We start from the raw sequence: 9,853 nt of genomic DNA, 5'->3' as shown, positions 1-9,853 counted from the left end.
CTCCAGGGACCGGCACGCTGGGAGGGTGACTTGAGACGCCAGGCCGCCATGCACATTCACGATTTAGCAGAGTCTAATTTTCCCATCAAGGGGAAGGTAACTCCATCCCGCGGCGGATAATGGAGGACAGTCTTGCCTCCACGACGCGTCCGTTACATGGAGGATAAACCAAGGCAAGCCATCCACCTGCCAGGGATGATGTGCCAACTGGTCGTTAATTGTTTCTCGTTTTGGGCAACTGTCATAGATTCCAGAAACGTGTTGTAGGTGCAAATATTTTCCCTAGTGATAGAAGTACACAGAATTTTATGAGCTCAGGATATTGCAAGACCCTACTCCATTTCAGCGTCGTCATCAGTCATTACTAGGCCGCTGCTGGGTAAAGGCCTTTCTCAGTGTCCTCCTCCTCTCTCTCTGATGTTGATTTACTCAGTCCTACCCCTCCAAACGCTCTCATTTAATCTCTCTTCCTGGTTCTCTAGCACGCCTGTCTTCAACAATTTCTGGGTTGGCACTGGATCTGTGTAGGTGCATAACACGCATATTTGTTGGCTATTGGGGGGACGGGGAAGCCGAGTGTGCAGGGGATATCTTATATTATCTTAGTTGTCCTCTATGTTATCAGTTATATGCATTACATGACCTCAACAAGTCCACGTTTTATTGTTAATCGTCATTCATTTATTTATTCTTCTAACTTTCTTATGCTTTTTTAACTGATACGAGCATATTTGTTACTCCATTCATCCTATCCCCACACGCCTGTTCACACAAGCAGCACAGGTGAATCCTTTGGCCGCGAGCAAACAGGGATATATAATGTATTTCTTTTCACTCTGGCTTGTGTACTTGCATCCAAACTTGGGCGGGCGAGAATGTAGGCCACGAGCGAGCCCTGTTTGTTTGTTTGTTTGCAGGAATGTGTTGGTGATGCAGAAACAATCCCGACCTTCTCCAAAGCCTCCCTCTCCCATTAGCCTGTCGAGTACACGAGGACGCATCATGCACTCAAGAGTCTGCGTGCGCTCTTCGACATGCGTGTGTGCGAGTGCGTGCGAGGGCGGCGAGCAGGTGGGGGGAGGCGGAGGGAGGTAGGAGAGCGCCCGGCCGGCCAGTCTCGCTCGACCCTCCGAAGTGGAAGGATCACGCACGGTTCTCTCTCGCCCTTTAAGCCTAGTGTCGAGGCTCCCCGTAGCGCCTGGGCCACCTGGGGGCTGTGCAGTGTGTTTTTTGTCCCCCCTCGTGCCCGTTACCCCCCTAACTGAGGCGCTTCCGGTCTTTATTAAGCGATAACGCGAAAAAACGTTATTACCTAGCGACTGCGGCCCACAAACGTTTTTCACGGTTGACTGGTTTTCTGATAATGTTTTTCGCGCATGAAATCAACTAAAAAAAAAAGAGGCTCGCATAAGTCGGACAGTGAAAGGCAATTAGATACCATTAAAAGGACTTACTTCTCGGTCGCCGAAATATTGGCAAAAGGAAATGGACCATAAAACCCTCATTTTGTTCTTTCAGGTTTGTTAACTCTCGCTAAATTGAAAGGCATTGGTTTAGATATTGCGTGCCCGAGGAGGCGGTGTTGTGGGGGAGTGGCGGGAGTGCAGTGTTGCGAGCGGCCATCACCTGCGACTCACCTGTCACATTAGAGCTCCTGGTAAGTCTTTCTCCCTCAATATTGTGTCCCCTGTCTCTCTCTCTCTCTCTCTCTCTCTCTCTCTCTCTCTCTCTCTCTCTCTCTCTCTCTCTCTCTCTCTCTAGCTCGGTTCCAGAAGTTCTGCTTGGGCTTTTAACTCTCTCTCTCTCTCTCTCTCTCTCTCTCTCTCTCTCTCTCTCTCTCTCTCTCTCTCTCTCTCTCTCTCTAACAAAGTAGCATATAATTTAAAGATGGGAGATATTTCAGCGGAGTGTGAGGGGGGGAGGGGGCGGGGGAGGGGGCGGGGGGGAGAGGTGAGGAGAGTGCAGGGAAGTGGAAGGAATTTGCCCTCGTTTTTCGCTCGTTGTTTAGTGACCTTTTTGTCCATCTTGGCAACCCTCCTGCCCCTTAAAAGTAAAGAAGGAAAAAGATTCCTCCCTTTATTTTCCGTCTTCATGCTGCAAGAATTTTACTTTTTCCCTCCTCACGGCAATCTGCACCCCTGCAATTACGGCCTAAATGACTTTATAAAGAGTGAACGGGGTAAAAGTGTCTTGTATTCTTCCAACCGCCCTCGAATTAAACGGCAGGAGCTGTTCATTATTTCGAGGATATTGCCGCCGCATGGACGAACTTTCCGCTAACTCCTTGCATGAAACCAAATTTGCCCGAAGTAATGTATTCATCGGTTCATTAATAAGCCACTCCATCTTATTAGCCCTCAGTCAACGTTGCCATTTTTTCATCATGGCTCACTGTCTTGCGAAGAGGCTGTGATTAACCAAGTAATGAGCATGTAATGAGCGTGTGGTGGGTAGTGAGTCAAGGGTGAGTGAGGCTTGAGTGTGAGTGTGAGTGCGTTAGTGTGTGTGTAGCAGACGTGAAGGTGAATACGCATTGACGAGGGCATGTTCTGAGGCAATGACTGGAAGGGAAATTTCAGGAATGGTGAAAATGACAAAAAATTGACATATTTACGAAGGAAAGTTCTTATGCACTGACCCGAAGTAAAACTGTAGCAAAAGAGGAGAATCGACACTAATAGGGAAGGTTCTAGGGAAGTTTTACTGCGGGTGGAGAAAAAGTTGTAGAGACGAAAAACGAGACATCGAAGAGGGAGTTCACTGACCTAAAGATTAAATTTAAGATAGAAAAGAACTGCGTAAAGATTTAAGAGGAGATGTTGTAAGTGATATACGTGACCGAATTTTTTTTTTTTTAAACATGAAAAGTCGACAGAATTTAAAGGGAAGATTCTCCTCGTGGGCAAAGTTAATGTTACAACGACGAAAAACGACACTACTAAGAAGGGAGTTTTTGACACAACGACTACCAGTAAGAATATAACAAGAATCATAGGTAGGAGGGAAATTCTTGCGTAATGAACGTCATTAAAAATATAACAGAGAGAAAGACATTTATAAAAGGGAAGATTCTGACGTAATGAATGCCAGTGAAAATGTTACAACGATGAAAACGACGCATCTAAACGGGAGGGTTCTTTCGCAATAAATGGCGGTGGGAATGCAACAATGAAACACGCACATTTTATTGTGGATGGGGGTTGCGGGCCGATGACGGGCAGTAAAAATGTAACAGCGATGAAAAGCGAGGCGCGGCACCATAAAAATACATGATAAAAATCGCAAATATATTTTTTACAATTACCACTGGAACGCAAACGTAATAATCACCCTATGTATTAAATTAATCCAATCATGCTAATTATGCAAAATACAAAACAAAAATCTATAAGCTTTTTATCCGATATGACTAATCAATTCACTACGTAATCATTGAAAAATTACTGTTAACAACCATGAAATTTCACTGTTACTGTTTAATGAATTTTATATTGAATGTGTTTTGAAACATAAATGTGACGTCAAAGAGATTTAACATGCAGCGCCAATGCGTATATTTAAGCTGAAAAACGACAAACTCTGGACAATAAGTTTTTAGTTGTGTTAAAAAGAGATCACACAACCATATAGTACACTGACTCATTTTGTGTCCTGCTTCAGGGATCAAAAAATATAATAGATCTGCTTCATGAGTTATTCTATAAATGAATCACGTATGAATAATATTTTGGCTTAATTTTTTAGCATTCATTTAGAGTTATTTCATAAGGAGCCACATGTAAATATAGTCCGCAGGCTTTGCTTTGTGGTGTTTCAGAAGCAATAAGATATGAATGTGGTAGACTGCTTCCGTTTGTGTTATTTTAGAGGAAACCGTATTGAAATATAAGTGTTGCTTCATCTTGGCATTTGTTGTGCTATTTTTGAAGAAATTACTCTGAAATATAAGAGACAAACGCAAGTTCTCATTAAAAAATATAACCATTAAATATTTCGGTTTGCAAAAACATTTACATACAGAAATCCATTTCCACTTTGGGGACAATTGTGTGTGTGTGTGTGTGTGTGTGTGTGTGTGTGTGTGTGTGTGTGTGTGAGTGTGAGTGTGAGTGTGTGTGTGTGTGTGTGTGTGTGTGTGTGTGTGTGTGTGTGTGTGTGTTCCACATTTAGAGCTCCCAGGCCTGCCGTGTAATGAAGGCAAGTCTTACAAACGAGCGGGCCTGGAAGCAATGGCAGCCACGCCGTCTATTGTGGAAGTCTTAGTGGACAAAGCTGCTTACCGTCCTTCCCATTACTCATTATCACATTTACTTATTAACTACATATTACTTCGCCGCATCACTGCCAACGCAATTTTCTCTGTACCACTAACTTAAATCTATGTCTGTCTTCCCTCTAATTATAACTAAGACGTATCCCAAAAATGTCTTTACACCCTTGCAGTCAGGAGTGAATAATTCAGACTCGGGACAAAAAAGAAACTCGTACATCTCATGACTTTTTAAGCGACCCTGAGTTCGAGAGTTATGGTTGATACGTCTTACTCCAGAATACTTGACATGCACCGTGACTGGAAGGAAGGACTCAATTATTAACAAGTTATAATACACAGCAGTGGTATTATTGTAAGTAGCTCCAGTAGTAGTAGTAGTAGTAGTAGTAGTAGTAGTAGTAGTAGTAGTAATAGTAGTAGCAGCAATAGTAGTAGCAGCAGCAGCAGCAGGAGTAGTAGTAGTAGTAGTAGTAGTAGTAGTAGCAGCGAGTTGGAGACACCGTAAAAAATCAAGTTACTACTGATTATTTATTCATATTATTGAAAAATAAAGCCATTCGAGAAAATATGAAAATTTTAAAAAGTGGAGCACACATTATTCTCACACCTGAAAAACATTAAATCCCTTCCCAGAATACGACCCACGCACCTGTCTGCCGCGTGCCAACTCTGGGCAGGTGCTGCTTCTCGATTCTACCTTCTGTTTTGTTAGGCAGAGAAATACAAGTTTATTATATTTTTTCCGTCATACGCACAGGGCAGTGGTGGGTAATGGAATTCATCTCGGACTACCAACTCAGAAACAGAAGAATGAATAAGTTGATAAAAATCTAAGTAAACAAAAAATATAAATAAGTACTAGTGTCCCAAGAAAAGGTTATATTTATGACTTAAAAGAATTCTAACAGTAAGAGAAAGATATGCTACTAACACTATTACTACTTTTCTTCTTCCTCTTCCTCCTCCTCCTCCTTCTCCTCCTCCTACAACAACAACAACAACAACAACAACAACAACTACTACTACTACTACTACTACTACAATCACCATCACAACCACTATCACACCCACCACAACCACTACTACTTGTAATATAGCATTTACACTTAATAATGAAATAATGATAACAATTACTGTGAAATAATAATAATGATTATAATAATAATCATTATTATAATTAATGTTAGTACCATCATTAATTTATATCATTGTTGTTGTAATCGTGCTTAAAAGGCCAAAGGTTAACGTGAGGAGGGTGGGAGTGGAGAGATATGTACTATTTAAGTGGTGATGGTGGATGTAGTGCTGATGGTAGGGGTGGTAGTGGTGGTTTTAGTAGTGTAGGTGAGTGATGGTGTTGTTGGTGGTGATGGTGGTAGAGATGGTGGCTGTAGTGTTTGTGGTGTTGGGGTGTTGGCGGTGTTGGTTTTGGTGTTGGTGGTGGTGTGAGTGGTGTGTGGTGGTGGTGGTGTGTGGTGGTGGTGCTGCGCAGTGGTAGTGGTGGTGGTGGTGGCTGTTGTAGGAGTATAAAGGTGATTGTGGTGATGGTGGAGGTGAAGGTGGTGGTGGCAGTGGTGGTGGTGGTGGTGTTCACAACGTGGGTGGCGGGGTATAAGATACGTTGCTAATTAATTACTCATCAAAACTAATGACAAAATCAATTTTCATTAAATAAATTACTTCCTCATGAAGCACAAATTAAGATGGACACATATGCATAAACAATATACCATTAACCATTCATTGCAACACTGCACGCTGGCGGGACAGCTGCACACACACACACACACACACACACACACACACACACACACACACACACACACACACACACACACACAACGTAATATGCAATACATTACTACTGGACACGGCGGCGCTGGTAACAAAAGTCTTGGCCCCCGCTGCACACCGCCCTGAGTCTTACTCGCGACAAGCGGCTTAAAACCCTTTCCTTGCTGCCCTTTAATTGATCTAAGTATCCTTCGTGCCGGGCTGAAAGAGTCTTCATCACACGTCTTGTCGCTTTGATCACTCATTTTTGTCGTGTTTTCTTGATGACAGCAGCAGATTGCTTGCTGTTTGGGTTTATTCGTTCCTCTGTCTTCCTTCCGTGAAAATAGTGAATTATTTACCATGCATGCCAAAATACCTATGTCGTGGGCACTGAACACTTTAATGGCAGATTCAGGATGATTGGGCAGGTCGGTGGCGTTCATTATCTGCGTTCACTGGCAAATTAAGGCTTGTAACAAACAGCCAAAAGGGTCAGTACCTTTGGGGATACTGCCGATTCTTTTCTAATTTCCTTCACTTGGGTATGAACGTGCTGGTGTTATGCTTCCTGAAGGCTGCTATAAAGCTTTCTAATGTTACAAAATAAGCATAATAAAGTGCTCCAAGTGTTACAGAATGCTTGCCAAGTGACCCTGACGTGACCCTAGTGAACCTATTGAGGAAAGGCAGAATATTGGCTCTCTTGATGGGTGGGACGGCGAGGCGGTTCTTTGTGAGGTTTGGCCGAGTCATTGCATTCACAAGTCGTTTCCCTCAGGGCTGGCAATCCAGAAATCCCCTTGGACGAGATGGCTCCTTCAGGAAAAGTCCATTTGACCTCCATTTCGCAGGGTCACGATGGAGAGTTGTCAGTTCTCTCTCTCTCTCTCTCTCTCTCTCTCTCTCTCTCTCTCTCTCTCTCTCTCTCTCTCTCTCTCTCTCTCTCTCTCTCTCTGTCTGTCTGTCTGTCTGTCTGTCTGTCTCTCTGTCTGTCTCTGTCTGTCTCTCTGTCTCTCTCTCTCTCTCTCTCTCTCTCTCTCTCTCTCTCTCTCTCTCTCTCTCTCTCTCTCTCTCTCTCTCTCTCTCTCTGTCTGTCTGTCTGTCTGTCTCTGTCTGTCTGTCTGTCTGTCTCTGTCTCTCTCTCTCTCTCTCTCTCTCTCTCTCTCTCTCTCTCTCTCTCTCTCTCTCTCTCTCTCTCTCTCTCTCTCTCTCTCCAAAGTAAGATATTCTCCAATTAAATCTCGACATGCAAAGAGGTAATGAATATGCAAATAAAGAATACAGTAGAAAAGCGATGAAAAAGAAAGGGAAAAAAATACACCTTCTCTCCCGGGCATTAGGAAAGGAAGTGCAATGAAGCAAAACAATCTGAAAATCGGAAAACTACTCAAAACGAGGAAGGGAGAACCAGTTTTGGATTTTTATGCGACTGGCAACACCAAGAGACTCGCTGCGGGGGAGGTGGAGGCCGGATGGGGGATTAGGGGGAGTTGGGGAGAGTGGGAGGGAGACATTGGGTCGGTGCGTTGGGATTCGGAAAGGGAAGGAGGAGGAGGGGCAGAGGGAAACAGGAGGAGGGACAGGGAGGGGGGAGACATTGGGTCGGTGCGTTGGGATTCGGAAAGGGAAGGAGGAGGAGGGGCAGAGGGAAACGGGAGGAGGGACAGGGAGGGAGGAGACATTGGGTCGGTGCGTTGGGATTCGGAAAGGGAAGGAGGAGGAGGAGGGGCAGGCGGAAACGGGAGGAGGGAAAGGGAGGGGAAGGCTTCAAGGAAAGGTCTCGAATACTTCTCTCACATCACGCCATCAAAAACCTTCTCACGCTGGATAAATTTTGAGTTAGGGGAAACTTCGCCCCTTAACAACAAGCAATGCGGTCCGGGATAATCTGGAAAATTGTACGCCAGAAGAAACTTACCGACTGGAACGTTGGGGAAATCTCTTAATGAGGGTTTAAGAGTGTGCCGCTATGAGCCCTGTAGGTCTGTCTGGTCCGAGAACCTGCGGCCGGCAAAGGAAACGTCGGGGAAGAGTGAGGTGACACTTTTCAGGGAGAGAAGACGTGCCCTCCGGCCTGGCAGGGAGGCGACGTGACCTAGAAAAGCCGTGTGTGGGAGGGAGGGATGGAAGGAGGAGGAGGAGGAGGAGGAGTGAGGGCGAGGTAGTGGAGAAGGTAAAGGATGGAGGTAGTAAGGGAACGAGGAGAAGAAATATAATATAAAGGAATAGAGGAAAGAAAAAGAAAGAAAAAGGAAAAATGAAGAGGAGGAGGAGGAGGAGGCGGTGGCGGTGATGGAGGAAGAGGAGGCGGAGGAAGAGGAGGTTAAAGTGCAGGAGAAGGAGGAGGGGGAGTAGAAGGAGAATGTCTGCAAAGAAAGAACTCGCCAGAAAAACACAACCTTGAGGGAAACATTCCAGGAGCAACAGAATGACGTCTTTCATGAGTGAGAGGAGAATGAATAGAGGCGAAGCGTTTAATTATTTAATGATAACTGAAGAGAGTGAAAGGATGGCGAGACTGTAAAAAAGCGACGCATAAAAGACAGGACACACAGACATTATGCTGGAGTGTGTGTGTGTGTGTGTGTGTGTGTGTGTGTGTGTGTGTGTGTGTGTGTGTGTGTGTGTGTGTGTGTGTGTGTGTGTGTGTGTTTACCTTGTCTAGAGAATTGCAGACAGTGATTGATCTGGTCAAGGACGAATCTTCTATACAGGGAGGTCAATGAACGAACACCTGGGAATGCACGCAGCAAACAGGGCGGGAGTCAAGGTCGGCTTAGTTTGGGTCATGTATCTTTACCAACGAGTATGTTTTCTATAAAGATAAAAACATGTCCCAAAGTATTGATTGTGCAGTAAAAAGGCAGCATATCAAGACTGGCAGGTTGTTTTCGAAGGTTTGAACTATCTTTATATGATTTTGTTCTTATTAAAACAACAATGTACTAGATTTGTAATTAATATAAAGGTAGGATATCAAGGTTTGACTTTTGGGTTCATCATTTTTAACCCATCTTTTTAATATTGTGTTCTTGAGAAAAAAAGATTACATGAGGTTTAATTGATGGAAAGAAAGGTAGCTTATCACACCTGCACAGTAAATGATACTCGTGATGACGCCTTGAAAGTTAACAAACTCTGCTAACGGTATGCACAGGCTGCCCGGCTCACCTGGCCCAGACCTGGCGGAGCGCCTGAGCTGGCCACGTATATATCACCTTTGTTGGGATCCACGATGATTTCCACAAAGGGATAATTCATCCACCTCACAACCCTCAGCGCTGAAATATTTGCTGGAGATAATTCAGATGGACTAAAGTTTTACCACAGAAGATATTTTTTCGTCTGGATGCAAATCGAGTTGTCTGAGGTTTTCATCTTTCCTATTTAATCTTCGTAATACCTTCGCGGTAATATATCGCTCAAGTGAGATACCCTTGTGGTGTTTTCTCCCGCCGTCTCGTCCGGGCCGCCCCTTCCCCGCGCGTCTGGTCCCGTCAGTTTTCCATGAATTAATTAAAAGCAGGGTTGACACTTTTCTGAAAACTGCGCTTATCTATGACCGAAAGATAATACACATGAATGAGTTTACTGTTTCGAACATTAATTAGCTTGATGAACAAATGGGAAAAGTTTCACATCGAATTAAAACAATTTAGGATATATGACTCTAGGGCATAACACATGAAGCACAAGCAATAATATTAACGGCATGAGTAATAAAAGGAGCAGCAGGCGAAGCAGAAGTAGCATACGTAGTAGTAGTAGTAGTAGTAGTAGTAGTAGTGGTGGTAGTCAATAACA

General features: G+C 44.1%; 1 protein-coding gene across 5 annotated transcripts in view; it reads left to right on the top strand.

Annotated features, from left to right (window-relative positions):
* Window positions 1–809: 809 nt before the first annotated feature.
* The window catches only part of LOC126981466 (carboxylesterase 4A-like), a 41,752-nt gene continuing 32,708 nt past the window's right edge, over window positions 810–9,853 (top strand). The window contains exons 1-2 of one of the 5 annotated variants that reach the window (XM_050832531.1): window positions 811–1,152; window positions 1,519–1,657. The gene's annotated coding sequence lies outside the window, so the exon portion shown is untranslated. Of the gene's footprint in view, window positions 1,658–9,853 lie in introns of all 5 variants that reach the window. The other 4 variants (XM_050832533.1, XR_007733948.1, XM_050832532.1 and 1 more) reach the window with 4 other exon arrangements.

This window comes from Eriocheir sinensis, chromosome 48, assembly GCF_024679095.1.
Source record: "Eriocheir sinensis breed Jianghai 21 chromosome 48, ASM2467909v1, whole genome shotgun sequence".
NCBI lineage: Eukaryota > Metazoa > Arthropoda > Malacostraca > Decapoda > Varunidae > Eriocheir > Eriocheir sinensis.
This window is presented reverse-complemented; position numbering and strand designations above follow the sequence as displayed.